This window comes from Bos indicus x Bos taurus, chromosome X (assembly GCF_003369695.1).
Source record: "Bos indicus x Bos taurus breed Angus x Brahman F1 hybrid chromosome X, Bos_hybrid_MaternalHap_v2.0, whole genome shotgun sequence".
In the NCBI taxonomy this organism is placed as follows: domain Eukaryota; kingdom Metazoa; phylum Chordata; class Mammalia; order Artiodactyla; family Bovidae; genus Bos; species Bos indicus x Bos taurus.
The window spans coordinates 52110384-52131593 of NC_040105.1; the positions used below are offsets into that span (position 1 = coordinate 52110384).

A 21210-nucleotide genomic window follows, 5' to 3' on the forward strand; every position below is an offset into this window, starting at 1 on the left:
GAAGCATGGTTCAGGATTGCTTTTTTAACTTCATGGCTTTATAGCTCCCTCTTCTGTTTTGTAAAGAGCTCAAAACTGTGGGAACTTGGTCTCTGAGATCTTGGGGTTTCTATTCTACTCTTTCACTTTTATCTGGACCTTCTTTTCTTTTAACTCTATGTTCTTCCTGCTCACATTGGATTCTGTTCCCAGAATTTCCAGTGTGGTTGTTTTGACAGTTCATAAGACTCAAACTGTTCCTCCTTTCAGAATTATTCTTTATTTTTGTGTATGGATGACAAGTTCTATTAATAAATTTTTTAAAATCTCTATGAGATACAGAGAGTTGAGTGGGGGAAAGAGAATGAAAACACTAGAATATTATTAATAAAGAATAATTTTAAGGGATTCTCTGGCAGTCCAGTGGTTAGAACTCCACACTTTCATTGCTGATGGCCTGGGGTTCAATTCCTGGTGAAAGAATTAAGATTCCATAAGCCTCGTGACCAAAAAAAAAAGAATAATGTTACCAGTCCATGGGGTTGCAAAGAGTCGGACACGACTTAGTGACTGAACAACAACGTGGGGGGAGGGTGGATACTAGGTAGATGGACAGCGATGGCAGGAAGCTTTTCACTGCACACCTGTTAATCTTCATTTTTTAAGTAAATGCATATCACCTATTCCAAATTTAAGTAATTCTTCAAATTGTGCCTTCAAAATAAAAGACATCAACCCATGAGGACAAGAATTGGGGAAGAAAATTCTGGAATGTATTTTGGTATATAGGAGGCATATGGATGAGTGGTAATAGCAGAACAGAGAAATCAAAATCATATACTAGCAGTTGGGAGGATAAAAATCAGCATGATATTAAAAGTGGAATCCCCAAATGACTCTGAAATCAATAGTATCAGGTACTCTGGAAGTAAGAGTGCATTCCAAAACATGAAAAGATTCTCAACATCGTTAATCAGAGAAATACAAATCAAAATCACAATAAGATTTCACCTCACACCTGCAGAATGGCTATCACTGAAAAAGTCTATAAATAACAAATGTTGGTTAGGATGTAGAGAAAAAGGAAACCTTGTATACTGTTGTTGGGAATATAAATTGGTGCAGCCACTAGGGAAAATAGTATGGGGGTTTCTCAAAAAAAAAAAAACAAAAATAGGCTTCCCTGGTGGTCCAATGGTTAAGAATTCACCTTGCAATGCAGGGGACACCACTATGAGCTCTGGTCCAGGAAGATCCCGCATGCTGTGGAGCAACTAAGCCCCTGTGCCACAACTATTGAGCCCGCACTCTAGAACTCATGAGCTTCAACTACTGAAGCCCAGATTCCTAATCTACATAACAAGAGAAACCACCACAATAAGAAGCCCTCGCACTGAAACTTAGAGAGCAGCCCCTACTCGTCACAACTAGAGAAAGCTCAAGTGCAGCAACAAAGACCCAGCACAGCCAAAAAAAAAAAAAGAACTATCACATGACCCAGCAAATCCACTCCTGAGTATTTAACTGAAAAAAAAAAAAAAAATGAAAACACTAATTAGAAAAGATACATGCGCCCCAATATTCATAGCATCATTTACAATAGCCAAGACATGGAAGCAATCTAAGTGTCCATCAAAGATGAATGGATAAAGATGTGATGCATATATATACTACTCGATCATAATTAAGAATGAAATTCTGCCATCTGCAACAAGAATGGACTTGAAGGGTATTATACTAAGTGAAACAAAGTCAGACAGAGAAAGACAAATACTGTATGAGATCATTTATATGTGGAATCTAAAAAATAAAACCACTAGTGAATATAGCAAAAAAAACAGGTTCACAGATATAGAGAACAAACTAGTGGTTACCAGTGGCGGGAGAGAGGGGGCAACAAGAGAGGGGTAGGGGATTAAGAGGTACAAACTGCTATGTATAAAATAAAAAAGCTACAAGGATACATTGTACAGCACAGAGAATATAGCCAATTTTTTATTATAACTATAAATGGAATAAAATCTTTAAAATTTTTGAATAACTATGTTGTGTACCTGAAACATATAAATAATATTGTGCAAAGTATATCAAATATACTTTGATATAAAAAATAAGAACTTAGACCCAAACATCTCCAGTTCTACCACATGAGTCTGGAAGGATATAAAAGATCTGAACAATTATTAATAACTGACATATACAGGACATTACAGCCAATAACAGCATAATAAACTTTTTGAAATGCATACAGAACATTTATCAAAATTAATCACATCCAGAGTTTTAGAGTAAGCTTAATAAATTTCAAACTGCTGAAATATCTCAGAGCATATCCTCTCATAATAGTAGAAATATGTGGTATTGGGACTTCCCTGGTGGTCCAGTGGTTATGACTCTGTGTTCCCAATCCAGAGGGCCCAGGTTTGACCCCTGGTCAGCCAGGAGTTGGTGATGGACAGGGAGGCCTGGCGTGCTGCAATTCATGGGGTCGCAAAGAGTCGGACACGACTGAGTGACTGAACTGAACTGAGGGAACTAGATCTCATATGCAGCAACTAAAGATCCCACCTGCCACAATTAAGAGTTTGCATGCCATGGAAGGTTAAGACAAGGCCAGAGGAAATAAGAAATGTATACAAAATAAACTTTGTGCATGTTAACAATTAAAAAAAAAAAAAGAGTTCACATGCCACAACTAAAAGACCCCACATGCCACAATGAAGACATGGCCCAGCCAAATAAAGAAACAAATAGGGACTTCCCTGTTGACTCAGTGGTAAAGAATCTGCCTGCCAACGCAGGAGACATGGGTTCGATTTCTGATCCAGGAAGATCCCACATGCCACGGATCAATTGAGCCTGTGCTCTAGAATCTGGGAGCAGCAACTACTGAGCCCACATGCCCTAGAGCCTGTGCTCAGCAAGAGAAGCCACCACAATGAGAAGCCTGTGCACCACAAGTAGAGGGGGGCCCCTGCTCACTGCAACTAGAGAAAAGCCAGCACAGCAACGAAAACCCACCATGTCCAAAAATAAATAAATAAAATTATTTTTTTAATGAAATACATATTAAAAAAGAAATATATGATATCATAACTAACAATATGATGACAAACATCTAGAACTCCTGGGAAATTAAGTAGTACATCACTAAATAACAGATGGGTCAATGTAGAAATCAAGTTAGAAATTAGAACTGAATGATAATGAGCATAGATTATATCAAAACCAGGAGATACAGCCAAAGCTGTACTTTTATAAGCCTGGGTGCCTATGTAGGGAAAAGAAAACCTTGAAGCTAAATAACCTCAGATTTCATCTTAAGGAACTAGAACATGAGGAATAAATAAAACCCAAGGCAGGACTTCCCTGGTGGGGCAATGAATAAAAATTGGCCTGCCAATGCAGGGGACGTGGGTTTGATCCCTGGTCAGTAGTCCCTGCTTGCCACAGCTAGAGAAAGCCCACACACAGCAATGAAGACCCAGCACAGCCAAAAATAAATAAATAAATTTTAAAACCTTTTAAAAATTAAATCTTAAAAAAATTGTCTATCTATTATTATTATTTTGGCCATACCACAAGGCATGCAGGATCTCAGTTCCCTATCTAGGGATCAAACTCATGCCCCTGCACTGGAAGCATGTAATTTTAACCACTGGACTGCCAGGGAAGTCCCATGTAGTGATGTCCTTTTTATTCCTGATATTTGTTATTAGTATATTCTCTCTTTATTCTTGATTAGTTTTTCTAGGTGTTTATCAATTCTTAAATAATATTTCTAACAACCAACTCTTGGTTATTAATATATATATATTTTTATGTATTTGTTTCCTATGTGTTTGTTTTCTGTACTTCCTTCTTTTTCCTTTTTGCTATTGCTTTGGGTTTTTTTTAATTTTTATTTATTTATTTATTTATTCATATATTTTTATTTTTGGCCATGCTGGGTCTTTGTTGCTGCCCTCAAACTTTCTCTAGTTGTGGTGAGCGGGAGCTACTCTTCATTGCAGTGCATGGGCTTCTTAGCATGGTGGCTTCTCTTGTGGAGCACAGGCTCTAGGTGTGTGAGCTTCAGTAGTTCTGGCACATGGGCTCAGTGGTTGTGGTACATGGGCTTAGTTGCTCCTTGGCATGTGAAATCTTACTGGACCAGGGATCAAACCCATGTTCCCTACATTGAAAGGCAGATTCTTAACCACTGGACCACCAGGGAAGTCCTAAGATAGATATAGATATATATTTTATATGAACCATTTTTAAAGTCTTTATTGAATGTATTACAATATTGTTTCTGCTTTTTATGATTTGGTCTTTTGGCTGCAAGGCACATAGGATCTTAGCTCTCCAACCATGGATTGAACCCACACCCCCTGAGTTGGAAGGCAAAGTCTTAACCACTGTACCACCAAGGAAGTCCCAAATAAATTTTTTTTAAAACAAGGATATCACTACAGGTCTTATAGACATTGCAAGTATTAAAACAGGGGAATTTCCAACATCTGTTGGCTCATAGAAAAAGCAAGGGAATTCCAGAAAAACATCTACTTCTACTTCATTGACTATGCTAAAGCCTTTGACTGTGTTATTACACAGATTACAACAAACTGCAGAAAATTCTTAAAGAGATAGGAATACCAGACCGCCTTATTTGCCTCCTGAGAAACGTGTACGCAGGTCAAGAAGCAACAATTAGAACTGGACATGGAACAACAGACTGGTTGTTGAACAACAGAAAGGTCCAAATTGGGAAAGGAGTGTGTCAAGGCTGTATATTGTCATCCTGCTCATTTAACTCCTATGCAAAGTACATCATGTGAAATGCAGGGCTGGATGAAGCACACGTGGGAATCAAGATTGCCAGGAGAAATATCAATAACCTCAGATATTCAGATGATACCACCCTAATGGCAGAAAGTGAAGAGGAACTAAAGAGCCTCTTGATAAAAGTGAAAGAGGAGAGTGAAAAAGCTGGCTTAAAACTCAACATTCAGAAAACTAAGATCATGGCATCCAGTCTCATCACTTTATGGCAAATAGATGGGGGAAAAATGGAAACGGTGCTAGACTTTATTTTCTTGGGCTCCAAAATCAATGGGGATGGTGACTGCAGCCATGAAATTAAAAGATATTTGCTCCTTGGAAGAAAAGCTATGACAAACCTAGACAGCATATTCAAAAGCAAAGACATCACTTTGCCAACAAAGGTCTGTATAGTCAAAGCTATGGTTTTGCCAGTAGTCATGTATGGATGTGAGAGTTGGACCATAAAGAAAGTTGAGTGCCAAAGAATTGATGCTTTTGAACAGTGGTACTAGAGAAGACTCTTGATAATCCCTTGGACTGCAAGGAGATCAAACCAGTCAATTCTAAAGGAAATCAACCCTAAATATTCACTGGCAGGACTGATGCTGAAGCTGAAAATCCAATACTTTGGCCACCTGATGCGAAGAGCTGACTCACTGGAAAAGACCTTGGTGCTGGGAAAGACTGAGGGTAGGAGAAGAAGGGGGCGACAGAAGATGAGATGGTTGGATGGCATCACTGACTCAATAGACATGAGTTTGAGCAAGCTCTGGGAGACTGTGAAGGACAGGGAGGCCTAGCATGCTACAGTTCATGGGGTCACAACAGTCGGACATGACTGAGGGACTGAACAACAATGCCCTCCTGCACTTTTGGTGGGAATGTAAACTGATACTATTATGGAAAACAGTATGGAGATTCCTTAAAAAACTAGGAATAAATCTACCATATGACCCAGCAATCCCACTACTGGTCACACACCCTGAGAAAACCACAATTCTAAAAGACACATGTACCCCAGTGTTCATTGCAGCAATATATACAATAGCCAGGACATGGAAGGAACCTAGATGTCCATTAACAGATGAATGGATAAAGAAATATGGTATATATATACAGCAGAATATAACTCAGCCATAAAAAAGAATGAATTTATATCAGTTCTAGTGAAATATATGAACCTAGAGCCTCTTATACAGAGTTAAGTAAGTTAGAAAGAGAAAAAAAAAGTATTGTATATTAATAACATATGTGGAAAATGGCACTGATATACAGAAAAATGGTACTAATGAACCTAGTAGAGAACGAACTAGTGGACACAGTGGGGGAAGGTGAGGGTGGGACAAATTGAGAAAGTAGCATTGACATCTATACACTATCAAGTGTAAAACAGTGAGTAGGAAGTTGCTATATAACACAGGGAGCCTGTCCTGGCACTCTGTGATGACTTAGAGGGGTGGGATTGGGGGAGGGGAGGGAGGATCAACAGGGAGGGTATTTATATATAATTATGACTGATTTGTGTTGTTGTATAGCAGAATCCAACACAACATTGTAAAGCAATTTTCCACCAATTAAAAAATTTTAAAAACAAAAAACAGAACTATGAACAATTTATGCAAATAAATTTCACAATTTAGATGAAAATATGCAAATTCCTTGAGAAACAAAGCTCTCCAAATGAACATGAGAAGATATAGACAGTCAAGTTTTGATCATGGTAAGCTGAAATAAAATGAGATAAGAAATATCCCCTCATTCTCTATTTTCTGTAAATAGGCATGTAGAATTGATATTTCCTCCTTAGAGGTTAGATAGCATTCACTGGTGAAGTCATCTGGGCCTGGAGTTTTTTGTAGGGGAATGTTGTTGAATCCAATTTCTTAACAGTTATGGAACAATTAAGAGTATCTATTTCTTCTAATGTCATTCTTAGTCATTTTATTTTCAGAGAACTTGCCCATTTTATGTAAGATATCAAATTGCTCAACTTGTTTATTATATTTACTTATTATCCTTCATATATCTGTAGGATATGTAGTGATGTCCTAATTTTTATTCCTGGTGTTAGTAATTTTAATTTTCACTTTTTTTCTCTTGATCAGTCCTGCTAGAAAATTTTCAATTCTACTGACCTTTGAAATGATTAGTAAAACTTTATGAAAAAAATGCACCTACATACTGTTATGTACTGCAGGTAGGAATGCAAAGTAATATAAAACCTATGGAGAACAACTTGGCAGTATTCATTGAAATTACAAATGCACATATACCTTTTGACCCAGTAATTACATTTCTGAAAATATGCAAAATGTACATATGATTATTCATTACAGCATTTTCATAATTAGAAACTGAAGACAAACCAAGAATAAATACATTATGGTACATACACACAAACGAATGCTCAGGAAGTATAAAAAAATGAAGAAGTTCTCTATGTATTGATTTGTAAAGATTTCCAGGATATATGGTTAATAAAGCAAGATGCAAAACAGTGTATCTAGTGAGTACGCCACATTTTGTGTAAGAAAGGGGGGGTTATATCTAGTCATAATTGCTTGTACATGCATAAAGATATTCTGGACAGATACACAGTAAACTAACAAAGATGGTTACTGAAGAAAACCCAAGTTCTTTGTCCTGCAATACAAGTCCTTCTAGGAAACGCTCTGAAGACAGATTGCCTGACACTTTGGTATAAGACTTTGGTGATACTATTGTTTCTTCACCTCAACACAAGATAACAGTACCTATCCTCATAGGGTTATGAGGATTAAATGGATTAATGGAGTCTCTGGCACATAGTTAACATTCAATAAATCCTAGCTCAGTTATCATCATAATTTGCCTGACTCTAGCCTACCTTCTGATCCACCTCCCCAACAACTTCCTTACAGCTGTGGCTTTCAAGTCTAGCCGCAAATTAGGATCACCTGGGAGACTTTTTCCCCAATACTGAGGCCTGGCCCCACTCCCGAGACCATATATATCAGAGTCTCTACGGAAGGGGGTTAGTGGAGCCCAGGCACTGACATTTTTAAACAGCACTCCAGATAATTTTGATCATGCCTACCAGATGCTGGAGAAGGAAATGGCAATCCACTCCAGTACTATTGCCTGGAAAATCCCATGGACAGAGGAGCCTGGTAGGCTACAGTCCATGGGGTCACAAAGAGTTAGACACGACTGAGCGACTTCACTTACTTACTTACTTACCAGATTATTGATTCCCTCAATGCACATGATACATGTCAGGCTCATTCCTGCCTCTGCACTTTTGCCCACATTATTCCCCCTCCCACTCCCACTCTGATTTGGGAAGCCTTTCCATCCCACATCCATTACTACTCATCTTCCAGGACCTAGTTTAGATACCCTGTCCTCCATAAGGACTTTGCTGTTTTCCACACACTCCTTTGATGATTCCCTGCTGCCTACAGGGTAAGGTTCTTCTCCAACAGATATTTAGTCCCTGTGCTTGTATCATTCCAAACTACATGTTCTTCTGAAGCCACACTTATGCCTGAGCCTCTGCACATGCTCTTCCAAACCCCCAGCCTCAACCATACCCTTAACCAACTACTACTCATCCTTCAAGACCCAGCTCATACAGCACTCCTATGAAGCCTACTCTGAGCCCCTCTGCTAGTCCCCCTGAGGTAGAGTTAGGTATTTTCTGCCCTCTATTCCCTCGCACTTTGGACTTATCTCTAACACTTAGCACATGGTGTTGTCATATATTTGTCTGGGTTGCCAGTTAGTCTGAGCTTCTGGAGGGCAAGGATTGTGATTTTTCCATCTCTCTAACTTCCCTATAGCACAGAACCTGCACAAAGGAAGTACTTAGAGAATATTTGACAAATTCTATTGCTCTGTCGGGGTTTACTGGTATTCATTCTGAAAATTGCTAGTCTCCCCTTCAAGTTAAAGCCCTGATAACTGAACAAAATAGTTTAAGGTTAGTATGAACAGCACTGAGGAAACTGGATTATCACCTTTCATTTTAGCCCATTTTTGTCCATAGCCCTTAGATCTAGGGCTAAGATCTCAATACCTTATTTACAAGCCAGGCTTTGAAGTCTAAGATCTTATTAAGGTTAACAAGCCAGCCTTTGAGTACCGCCCCCTCAACCAATTCACTGCCTGACAAATAGCTCTGCTTAGTCAATGGTCCTCACCTAGGCTATACATTCAAAAATCAGCTGGGGAGCTTTTCAACATTCTGCTGCTCAGGAGGCCTGGCAGGTCGGTTACTTTAGAATCTCTGGGGGTGGGCCTCAGACATCAGTGCTTCTTGAAGTTACCCAGGTGATCCCAAAGAGCTGTCAAGCTTGACAGTCACTGGTAGATTTAAATCCATACAGATCCCGCCCCTGGCTCTGCTTTTATTTTTTCCTCCCAACCCTACCCTTTCTTCATACCCTGTCTCCATGCTCCTCCTCTCTCACTCGCACTGGCTTGTTCTCCAGTTGTTCACATTTATTGCCTTGATATGACCTGAATGGAAACTGAGTAGTGGAAACAGCCCTGAGCTGGGAAAGCCTACATTGAGCCTGGGTCTCTGCCCCTTTGTGGTCTTAGCCCTTCATTCTGGATGTTTGTTTCCTCTTGAGTTGAATGGGGGATCATGCCACTTGTTCTGCCTTCTTAAGAGGCTTGTGTGAGGAGCACAGGAAATAACAGACCCTTCTTTGGAAGGAATGATGCTAAAGCTGAAACTCCAGTACTTTGGCCACCTCATGCGAAGAGTTGACTCATTGGAAAAGACTCTGATGCTGGGAGGGATTGGGGGCAGGAGGAGAAGGGGACGACAGAGGATGTGATGGCTGGATGGCATCACCGACTCGATGGACGTTGAGTTTGAGTGAACTCCGGGAGTTGGTGATGGACAGGGAGGCCTGGCGTGCTACGATTCATGGGGTTGCAAAGAGTCGGACACAACTGAGCGACTGAACTGAACTGAAAGTTCTTTGGGTGCTGGAGAGCACTGTGGAGATGCAGGGAGTATCTAGAGCTGCACAACCAGCATAAGGGCCATGCAGTGTTAATACCACTCATGCAATACAAGACCATATCAGGAATTCCCTGGCAATCCAGTGGTTAGGACTCTGTGCTTTCACTGAAGCGGGGCATGGGTTCAGTCCCTGGTCGGGGAACTAAGATCCCACATGCCACAAGGTAACTAAGCCCACGCACCACAACTAGAGAAAGCCCTCCTACCACAAGGAAGAGCCGGAGCACTGCAATGAAGACCTAGTGCAGCCAAATACACACACACACACAACCTGGGGAGATTTCTGGTGGTTCAGGGTTTAGGATTCGTGCTTTCACTACCATGGTCTGGATTCAATTCCTGGTTGAGAAACTGAGATCGCACAAGCTGCACAGTGTGGCCAAAATAATAAAATAAAATAAAAACCAAATTTGAAGGTTTGACAAAATGTGAAGCATTTTGTCAGCACTATGACAAAATGTGAAGGTTTGATAAAAGTAGCAGTGTTTTATATTATTCTCTACTTTTCTGTACACTTGAAAAGAAGATGATAAAATAACTATACAAGAGAAAGACATAAACTTTTTTTGGCTGCACTAAGTCCTCCTTGCAGTGCACGGGCTGTTTGTTGCTGTGCATGGGCTTTCTCTAGTTACAGCAAGCGGGGGCTACTCTCTAGTCGCGGGCTTCTCATTGCAATAGCTTCTCTTGCTGCAGAGTATAGGCTCTAGGTGCACGGGCTTCAGTAGTAGCAGCTCTTAGGCTGTAGAGTGCAGGCTCAGTACTTGTGGCATATGGGCTTAGTTGTCCCACACCATGTGCGATCTTGGTTCTCGAACCAGGGATAGAATCTGTGTTAACCACGGGACCACCAGGAAAGTTCCAAGATACAAACACTTTTAAAGCAAAATAAATCAAAGGGATTTTTATCATCATCTTGTCCTAGCTTAATTTTATTGTCCGCCCTGGTATAGTGTCAGGAAATGATATATCTTGGAATTGACAGCTGCTTCAAATCCTTTTTGTAAGATAGAGATGTATAAATCAATAACAATAAATTTTTTTAAAACTTGTCTGTTTCCTCTACCTGATTTTGGACATGTTGCTGAGGACATTTTTGCCTGCACTCCACCAAGTAATGAATGCTCAGTATGTTCCCTTGAAGAAAACAAAAGGAATGGGAGAGACCCAGGAAGAGCCTGAAGGGGAAGAGGGAATAAGGGTTCCTTCACTTGGATGAAGTCACCCTCAGGTGTCAGTGGCTACCCAACTATCATCCTCTCCCTTGTTGAGTTGCCGCTGCAGTTTCTTGTAGAGGGGTTGAACAATTCCACTGTGCAGCCACTAGGGGCTCTGTAATAAGGTAACAAAATCACAGTTCATGGTGCTCTTTTTTTTTTAATTATGTATTTATTTATTTGGCTGTGCCAGGTCACATAGGTCTTTGATCCTCGTTACTTTTTTTACTGCAGGATCTATAGTTGTGGCATGTGAGCTCTTAGTTGTGGCATGTGGGATCTAGTTCCCTGACCAGGGATGGAATCCAGGCCCCTTGCAATGGGAGTGCCACTGGACCACCAAGGAAGTCCCTATAATGCTTTTTAAGACAGTTGCTCCGCTTTTTCAACAACCTCAGAACTGATCTGCTACTTGGAAAACACGGGCCTGGCAAACAAGCTACAGTTCACCCGTGTAGCACTTTCATTTGATTCAGACACGGGTGCCCTCCTGGGCAGAGGCAGCTCCTCTGGGTTCAGTGTGGCTAGGCTGTGGATTTTAGAAAAAGGCCCCTGGAACTTCCCTGGTGGTCCCTGGTGGTTAAGACTCCATGCTTCCAGTGCAGGGGGCTAGGGTTCAATCCCTGGTGGGGGAACTAAGATCCCACATTCTGCAAGGCAAAAAAGCAAAGAAAAGGCCCCCCTCTCTCCTGGCTGGCACAGCCTTGCACCAAGATCCACAGCACAGCTAGGTGAACATAGAAACGATTGACTTTAGGATCCCTCATCCTGAGAAGACCGTCTCTTCAGCAAGTGGTGTTGGGAAGTTGGGTAGCTACATGTAAATCAATGAAGCTATAATACACCTTCACATTATATACTAAAATAAACTCAAAATGGCTTAAAGACTTTATAAGACAAGACACCACAGAACTCCTAGAAGAGAATATAGGCAAAACAGTCTCTGACATAAATTATACCAAGGTTTCCTTAGGTCAGTCTCCCAAGGCAATAGAAATAAAAGCAAAAACAAACAAATGAGACCTAATCAAATTTATAAGCTTTGGCACAGCAAAGAAAGTCATAAACAAAACAAAAATACATTCTATGAACTTGGAGAAAATATTTGCAAATGATGCAACTGACAAAGGCTTAATTTCCAAAATACACAAACAGCCCCTACAATTCAATAACACACACAAAAAACAAATAACCCAGTTGAAAAATGGGCAGAAGACCTAAATAGACATTTCTGCAAAGAAGACACACGTATGGCCAATTCAGTTCAGTTAAGCCACTCACTCGTGTCCGACTCTTTGCAACCCCATGGACTGCAGCACACCAGGCTTCACTGTCTATCACCAACTCCTGGGGCCTGCTCAAACTCATGTCCATTGAACCAACCATCTCATCCTCAATCATCCTCTTCTCCTCCTGCCTTCAATTTTCCCAGCATCAGGGTCTTTTTCAATAAGTCAGTTCTTCACGTCAGGTGGCCAAAGTATTGGAGCTTCAGCTTCAGCATCAGTCCTTCCAATGAATATTCAGGACTGATTTCCTTTAGGATTGACTGGTTTGATCTCCTTACTGTCCAAGGGGCTCTCAAGAGTCTTCTCCAACACTCAGTTCAAAAGCATCAATTCTTTGGTTGCTCAGCTACTACTGGAAAAACCATAGCTTTGACTATATGGACTTTTGTCGGTAATGTCTCTGCTTTTTAGGCACATGAAAAGATGTTCAATATCACTAATTATTAGAGAAATGCAAATCAAAACTATAATGAGGTACCATCTCATACCAGCTAGAATGGCCATTATTAAAAAGTCTACAAATAACAAATGCTGGAGAGGGTGTAGTGAGAAGGCAGCCCTCTTACACTGTTGGTAGGAACGTAAATTGGTGCAGCCACTATGGAATACAGTACACACACACACACACACACAGGAATATTACTCAGCCATAAAAAAGAATGAAATCATGCCATTTGCAGCAACATGGATGGACCTAGAGATTATCATACAAAGCAAAGTAAGTCAGAAAGAGAAAGACAAATACTATATGATATCATTTATATGTGGAATCTAAAATATGATATAAATCAATATATTTATGAAACAAAAACAGACTCACAGATATAGAGAGCAGATTTGTGGTTGCCAAGGGGAAGGTGGGTAGGAGAGGGAAGGAATGGGAGTTTGGGATTAGCAGATGCCAACTATTATACATAGGACGGATAAAAAACAAGGTCCTACTATATAGGATGGTATTTAATATCCTGTGATAAACCATAATGGAAAAGAATATGATATATATATATATATATATATATATATACACACACACACATATATATATGGAGAAGGCAATGGCACGCCACTCCAGTACTCTTGCCTGGAAAATCCCATAAATGGAGGAGCCTGGTAGGCTGCAGTCCATGCGGTCGCTAAGGGTCGGACACGACTGAGCGACTTCACTTTCACTTCTCACTTTCATGCATTGGAAAAGGAAATGGCAACCCACTCCAGTGTTCTTGCCTGGAGAATCCCGGGGACAGGGGAGCCTGGTGGGCTACCATCTATGGGGTCGCACAGAGTCGGACACGACTGAAGTGACTTAGCAACAGCAGCAGCAGCATATATATATAACTGAGTCACTTTGCTGTACAGCAGGAACTAAATACAATATTGTAAATCAACTGCTGCTGCTAAGTCGCTCAGTCGTGCCCAACTCTTAGCGACCCCATGGACTGGAGCCTACCAGGCTCCTCCGTCCATGGGATTTTCCAGACAAGAGTACTGGAGTGGGGTGCCATTGCCTTCTCCAACTACATTTCAATAAAATTTTAAAATAAATAAAATGAGACAGTTAAAAAAATGATCCTCCATCCTCACCCTCTCAGCACAAGATGTCTTCTGTACAGGGAAAACTTTCATGACTTTATAGGGCAGTACTGCTAACACATAAAATAAGTACTTGTGATTTGGCTTGTGACTATCCCCAAGATCTCAGACTTCAATTGTCCCACCCTCCCCTGCTTTCCTGCACTGCTTTCACTGCATGTTATCTGCATTCGCAAGCCACTGGCCTTTACTCTGGCCCTGGCTGAGAGAAGCCTGGTCCTGCCTCAGGGCTTTTCACTTGCTCTTCCTGCCTTGCCGCTCCCACTTCTTTCTTTACTTCCCAAACCTTTGCACATCAGGGTTTTCAGTTCACCAATACAGCCAATCCTTTCTCCAAGTCTCCCAGGCCTTCAGTACCCTCACTAACCCCTGAAAGTCTTATTTACAAGTTTATTGTTGATTCCACCTCCCTAGAGAACTGTGAAATCTCTTTGCAGGGAACACTCCATTCAAGTATCACCACCCCTCCCACCCAAACCCTGTACTAAGGGACTTGCCCAAATTTTAGCCTGACTTCTAACAGCCTTCCCTGGTGGCTCAGATGGTAAAGTGTCTGCCTACAATGCAGGAGACCTGGGTTCAATCCCTGGGGAGGGAAGATCTCCTGGAGAAGGAAATGGCAGCCCACTCCGGTATTCTTGCCTGGAAAATCCCATGGATGGTGGAACCTGGTAGGCTACAGTCCATGGGGTCACAAACAGTTGGACACGACTGAGCAACTTCACTTTCACTTCACTTTCTAACAGCCTAAGGCTGGGTGCCTGGATGACATAGCCTCCTTTTAAGTTCCTGTCTGAAAAAGTTCAGGGTTTGTCAAAACAAGCTACCATTTGTTCTAGCCAACACCTGATGACAGGCCGCTGATCTCTCTTACAGCATTTACTAAAAAGGGCTTACAATTGTGAATTCCTCTGTCTCTTTCATTGTGAATTCCTCTGTCTCTTTGAGATGTACTCTTTGGGACCCTATGGACTGTAGCCTGCCAAGTTCCTCTGTCCATGGGATTCTCCAGACAAGAATACTGGAGTGGGTTACCATGCCCGCCTCCAGGGGAATCTTCCTGACCCAGGGATCGAACCTGAGTCTCTTATGTCTCCTGCATTGACAGGCAGGTTCTTTACCACTGAAGCCCATATATATACATATACGTTTATGTATATACATATATCTCCTAGGACTCAGAAACATCTTTCTCAAGGTCCTGAGAGCCAGTCCTTTGAAATATAATCAAGGAAGGATAGGGCCTCCGTTTCCTTCCCAGTAACTATGAGAGGATAGAATAATCCTAACTTCAATAATTGCCAGCTAACAGACACAGCTGGCCTAATTGTAAGCCAATAGGGTAGGGGCCTCCCCAGAAGAAAAGAACCAGATACAGCTTTTTGACATAAGAGAAGCCATTTTATCACACCAGTCAGAATGGCCACCATTAAAAAGTCTACAAATAACAAATGCTGGAAAGGGTGTGGAGAAAAGGGAACTCTCCTGCACTGTTGGTGGGAATGTAAATTTGTGCAGCCACTATGGAAAATAGTATGGAGTTTTCTTAAAAAACTAAAAAGGTCTCTTACCTTCTCAAATGGCCTACTCTGTCAATAGAGTATGTATCTCCCTGAATAAACCTGCTTTCAGTCTAAAAACTAAAAAGAGTTGTCCTATGATCCAGTAATTCCACTCCCAGACATATATTCAGAGAAAGTAGCACTATTTACAATAGCCAAGACATGGAAGCAACCTAAATGTCCATCGATATATGAATGGACAAAGATGTAGTAAATGTATACAATGTAATATTATTCAGTCATAAAAAAGAATGAAATAATGCCACTTGCAGAAACATGGATGGACCTAGAGATTATCATATTAAGTGAAGTATATCAAGAAAGAGAAAGAAGGGAATTATCTGCTGGACCAGTGGTTAGGACTCAGCACTTTCACCGCTGGAGCCCGGTTCCTTGGTCTGAGAACGAAGATCCCAAAAGCCGCAAGGCATGCCAAAAAAAGAGAGAGAGAGAGAGAGAAAGAGAAAGACAAATACCATATGATATCACTTATATGTGGAATCTAAAATATGACACAAATGAGCTTATCTACGAAACAGAAACAGACTCACAGACTTAGAAAACAGACTTATAGTTGCCAAGCGGGAGGAGAGGTAGGGAAAAGAAGGACTAGGAGTTCGGGATTAGTGAAAGCAACCTATTATACATAGGATGGATAAACAACAAGGTCCTACTGTATGGCACAGAGAGCTATAGCCAATATTCTGTAGTAAACCATAATAGAAAAGAATATGCCATATATATATATATATATATATATATATATAACTGAATAACTATGCTGTACACCAGAAACTAACACAACGTTGTAAATCAACTATACTTCAATTTTAAAAAGAGAGAGAGAAGCCATTTTAGGCCTAAGCCATTTCGTGATCTAAGCCTGGACACAATGATTGCCCTTGAAGATGTGCCCTTGAACACATCTTAAGGAAACAAAAGAACAAACAACTGTTGTCAGGAAAGAGAAGTAATAATAGCAAAGATAATGAATCAGCTGTAAAGACTCTCAGTTCTGTTTCAAAGGTAAAGATTAGCCTGAAGCACTTTCTTGAGCTGTTTTGCAGAATTTAAACCTACCTCCAGCACTCAATCACCAGATCAACTGGAACCTAAGGGATGATGATGTTGACCTTTGCTGACCATCATGGCTTCAACTATAGCTTGGACTCTGACAACTTTTGCCCCAGTTCTATGCTGAATTTTCCACTGCTCAAGCTCCCCCCACCCCAACCCTGCCATGGATATACACACACCACGCAATCTCCTAATAGAATATTTATTTACCCTCGGCTTAAAACTTCCCCAATTTTGCTGTTCAGGGAGACACTGCTTTGGGGAAAATCCCCACTGTTTTCCTTACTTGCTTCAAGTAATAATAAATCCTTCTTTCTCCCGCTCTTTGCCTCGGTTGTATCTTTTGGCTCGACACCCACCAGGAAGCAAACCCAGTTTTTGAGTAACATAATCGCTCTTACACTGACCAACTGTATTTCTAAAATTTTTCACTTCCCTCACTCTACTTGAGCCCCTGCTTGTTCCTCCTCTCCCTCTCTCATTCTCCCTTTAAAACACCCTGCACAAATCGGAATGGAGTCCAGCTTTTTCCCCTACTGTCAGTACTTACTAAACAAAATCTGTTTTCACTGCTTTAGAGTCTCAGTTCAGTTCAGTCACTCAGTCATGTCCGACTGCAGCACGCCAAGCTTCCCTGTCCATCACCAACTTCCGGAGCTTGCTCAAAACTCATATCTATGGAGTTGGTGATGCCATCCAACCATCTCATCCTCTGTCTAGCTTTGCTGTCTAGCTTTAAAGTCTAGCTTTGTTGATATTTTACACTCTCTACCTTCACCCTCCCTCAGAGGGAAGGGACCATGTTTATTTTGTTCACTGCTGAATCCTAAGTGCCTCCAAGAATGACTGGCACAACAAACATTTGCTGAATGAACAAATAAATGTTTGTTAAAATGCATAGAGTAGGGGACTTCCCTGGTGGTCCTGTAGTTAAGAATCTGCCAATGCAGGGCACACAGGTTCAATCCCTGTTCTGAGAAGATTCCACATGCCATGGGGCAAATAATCCCGCGCACCACAACTACTGAGCCTGTGCATTCTAGAGCCCACACGCCACAAAAGAGGAGCCACCGCAATGAGAAGTCCACACATGGCAACTAGAGAGTAGCCCCCGCTTGATACAACTAGAGAAAGTGCATAGCAACAAAGACCCAGCACGGCCACAAATAGATAAAATAAAAAATGTTTTTTTAAAATGCATGTAGTAAAACGACCCTGTTGGGCTGCTACCCCGCAGGCCTACAAGGCCTGTGCGTGCCCAGCTTCAAGACCGAGGAAAAAGCCCAGAGCCCAAGACAGAGACATCAGTGGTTTAATGGATGTGGGATCTTACATGTCTGAAGCAAGGTCCTGGAGCGACACCTCACTGTGTGTTGTGGATGACGGGCAGTACATGGCTGCAGTCTTCGCCCTGGGGAAGGGGAGACTGCCAGTTATAGGGGGAATTGACGTCAGGTTGGCTCATTGGTTACCAGAAACTAGCAGAGGAGCACGCCCCTCACTGCCCCACTGATAAGAACATTCGTCAGTAGCTGGGGCCTGGGGCAAGTATGTGGGAAAGTCAGTCATGTGAGTAGGGTATAGGTGAAGCAGGCACTGGTCCAGCAGGGGATGTACACAGAGCAAGAGAACAGCCATCTTGAGTGATCCTTGACCATACAGACCCCAAGATGGGTAGATAAGAGGCCTAGATTTTAGTCTCGTCATTTGTCTTGGTTAACTTGTTATGTGAGTCAAGTTGCTTCATCAACTTGGTTCAACTACTATCTGTGTAATCTGGGGCAGCATATGGAACATCTCTTTGTCTCCATATCCAAGCAATTCCTTCTGCACAAGATTATTGAGAATACTGAAATGGTGTATGAGAAACACAGCAGTGTGAGAGTAGGTGCTCAGGGAATAAGTTCCAAGTTTGACCTTTTAGTGGGTATCCCTTATCTGGTCTCTTACCCAGATTGTAGATTGTGTACATCTGTAGGTTGTCCTCTTAGAGGAGTGCAGACTCTGGAGCCAGACTGCCTTGAATGTGAAGTCCTGCTTTACTCCTTATTAGAGAAGCACTCACATGCTTATCTGTAAACTGAGGGTGATTGTAATCCCTACCTCATAGGGTTGTCCTGAGGCCTAACAAAGTAAATATACTCAAAACAGCACCTCATATATACATGTTACTTAATATGACTGGGCCGTCTTCATTCAGAAGAAGCATCAAGCTTCAAGAGCCCCAGTGCCTCTGTGACTTCACACCTGTAGCTGGAGTAGTCAAAGGCTCCCTTCGCTGTCCTTACAGGGGCCTGGGGGTCAGAAGTCAGTTATTAACCCAGTCTCAGATTGGGCCAATTAGCACCTAATTCCGTCTTCACTGGGCCAATTCGTACCTCATTCAGTCTACACTACCTGTTCTGTGGTCTGAAGTCACTCTTCTGTGCCCCGCGAATGCTCCCCTCGGCTTATCTGTGGAAGCAGCGGTTTTCCCAGGCCAGAGACGGCTCCAGAGCAATTTTTTCAATTGCTGTAATCCCACCCTGTTCCACGGACCCCCTTTTCGACTCAGAGTCCCCCGGAGTGTGGGTGAGCCCTTTGGAACTGACTGAAAGACTGAGGGTGGGGGTCTGGCGCGGTTACTGTGCAAATTTAGTTTTTCTTCAGGGGGACGATATGGGGTACAATGGACCTAAGATTGAGTCCTCTCTAGGCCTCGGAGATGTGAGGACGGGATGGAGAGGGGTTTCCTCTGGGTCTAACACACCCACCCCGTTCCGTTCTCTGGTTTTTTGCCTCCCGCGGGCACCACAAACTGCAACCCGGAAGAAAGGAGGACCCACAAGCGCTACCGTCGAGGACTCTGCGCCTGCCTAAACTGCCCCGGGCGGCCGCACCCCTCCTCTTCTCTCTGTGACCTGTTGTTGTCGCACGCCGCTTTGTCCACATCTCCTAACAGTCACTTCCTATGGGTCTGGCCGCAGTTGTCCCCTCAATCGCACTGGCCAGTTCCACAACTGACTCTCCCGCCCCTCCGGCAGAACGGGGCGAGCAGGACGCGCATGCGCAGACCCCACCTCCACAGAGCACAGCGCGACCCCTCGGAGGGCCTGACATGGGCGGAAGGAGCATGCGCAGATGCCGCGAACCGCTCCGGAAGGGAAGATGTGCTGAGTGGGTGGGTATTGGCAAAGCCAGACCTGTTCATCTCCGCGCCCCTGCTGCCCTCCTTCTCGCTGAGTCTTATCTTCCCATACTCGATCAGAACTATAGGACAGCCGCGTATCGGAATCTTAGTGTGAATCCTTCCGTTTAGCTAGCAACCCCTCTAAAAAAAGAAGACTGAGTTAATAAAAATCATATTTAATCCGTTGACTTGCTTAGAATGGGTGACGCCTGTAGATCACCGTCCAGTCCTTGGTTCCAGAGCAGGCGACTCTTCTTCCTCACTTGGCAGTGGCAGAAATAAAAGGGGAACTTGCCCCCTGCCAAGCCCCTTTGCTAGACTCTGGGTTCCTACCTTCTGAGCCCCTTTGCCAGTCTCTTCGAGGGCCTGAGCCATCTTTGGGCTCCCTGTGATGACGGATCAAGGTCTCCTCACCGTGTCCCACATCCCCGCCAATGGGACAGTTTCACATGGTGCAAGTGGCTTAGGGTGGAGGGCACAAGCACTACGCATGACAGTTACTACTGACAGACCACCTTTTATACTAGATATGATGCACTAGGATAGAGTGAGTATTCGACCCACTTCACGGAGGAGGAAACTGAGGCCAGAAGAGGAAGACAATTCGACCCAGATCACACAGCCATCCCTTCAGTAGGTGCATGATCAAGACTTACCACAGACAGACAGTGCCTCTAAATCCTCACACTTGGAATAGGAACCCCCGCCCTGTGTGCCCCCCACTTCTGGGTGTTACCCAGTCACACTGGCAGGATTTTCACTGGCACCTCTGCCTCGCCTGGGCTGACTCATCTCCTGCACCCATTTGTTCTGTTCAGAGTCTTTCCTAACTCAACCCAGGCGGGCACGGAGGGGATTTGAGGGCCAGTGCTCCCCTCATAGTTCAGTAGGTAAAGAATCTGCCTGCAATGCAGGAGACCTAGGATCGATTCCTGGGTTAGGAAAATCCCCTGGAGAAGGAAATGGCAACCCACTCCAGTATTCTTGCCTGGAAAATCCCATGGACAGAGGAGCCTGGCAGGCTACAGTCCATGGGGTTCCAAGAGTCAGACAAGAGTTGGTGACTAAACCACCAGAATTGTTGGAGAATTCTCCGCCAGAATTGTTGGAGAATTCTCCACCAAAATCGTCGGAGAAACTAGTCTAGGTCCAGGGCTGGAAAGCTGGGAGGCCCTGAGAGGGCCAGCCCTGGGTTGGCCTCTGGCCAGGCGCAGGGCAGGGGTGCTTTGCACCTCCTGGAGGAGGGGTGATGAGGAGCCCCAAGGGAGAAGCATGCTTCCACCCGCATTACCTCCCTCCTCCCAGGCTCCTGCTCCCTGAGGGCGGTGGCTGTCACTCCCAGCTTCTTCAGCGCCAGCTGGCTCCATCTTCTCAGCCTTCGCGCCTGCCTTTCCTGCTTTCCTACCAGCTTGGCTGCTAGGTCGATATGTCAATCATGTGAAGACAAGGTGGATACAAGTGGAACTGAGGCAGTGTACTGATCACAAGACTTTGATTCCACCAA

General features: G+C 43.0%; 1 long non-coding RNA gene across 2 annotated transcripts in view; it reads right to left on the reverse strand.

Moving 5' to 3' along the window:
* The window catches only part of LOC113887784, a 55132-nt gene extending 35516 nt beyond the window's left edge, over positions 1 to 19616 (reverse strand). The window contains exons 1-3 of one of the 2 annotated variants that reach the window (XR_003509829.1): positions 19363 to 19616; positions 18488 to 18582; positions 17871 to 17948 (exon numbers count right to left, since the gene is read on the reverse strand). This is a non-coding gene — a long non-coding RNA (uncharacterized LOC113887784). Of the gene's footprint in view, positions 1 to 17870; positions 17949 to 18487 lie in introns of both variants that reach the window. The other variant, XR_003509828.1, reaches the window with a different exon arrangement.
* Positions 19617 to 21210: the final 1594 nt, after the last annotated feature.